Below are 727 nucleotides of genomic sequence, written 5' to 3'. Positions count from 1 at the left end.
AAGCAATCCTCCGGGGACCACCGCTCATCCTCCCGGGTCTGGAGTCACCTGCAGACAGGGAGGGGAGATGCAGCAACAACTAGGTACACGGGCACTCTCACTGTCTAGCTCATGGCAGATCTGTGTTTGCTTACAAAGACCATTGTTTCTAATAATCAGTATCATAAACTTGACTTCTGTAAAACAAACTGGACTGCAAGAAGGTTCAGATGAAAATGTTCTGCTCCTCCTTTGCACCATGGAGTTCCAAGATTTGACTTTTAATTCCTGGAAAATGCCATGGCTATTTTAGGGATGAAAACAAGTCAGAAGATTTCAAAGCGCACAAGCTAGTGTATCCCTTCCCTAAATGCAGTGGGGTTCCTAAGTTCGCACTTTCTTATTTGCCCCGCGGTTCTGTGGCATTTCCATTAGTGTTCCGCTCCACGGAGAATCCTGACAGCTCAGGGTACCGCTTTGACTCAGCGATCAGCGCTGGGTCTGGCTAGCACCCAGATTAGGCTGGGGGTGGGAACCGGTCAAACTAGAACCTTGAATCTTACTTGTTCAACAATAGTTTTGCTCGACACAAAGTTTAAGAACTGTATTTCACCAGAACCTCATTCGGTGAGGCACACGTCCGTGTTTAATTCCCGATTTATCCGGCAATAACAACCAACACTGGAATGTTTCAGGGCTCAGAAGCCTTCGCTCATTGATACAAAACTCTCGACAGCAAGAGGGAAGA

This window comes from Grampus griseus, assembly GCF_964374135.1.
Source record: "Grampus griseus genome assembly, chromosome: 16".
Classification (NCBI taxonomy): Eukaryota; Metazoa; Chordata; class Mammalia; order Artiodactyla; family Delphinidae; genus Grampus; species Grampus griseus.
The sequence above is the reverse complement of the archived record's forward strand: the minus strand, read 5'-3'. Positions refer to the sequence as shown.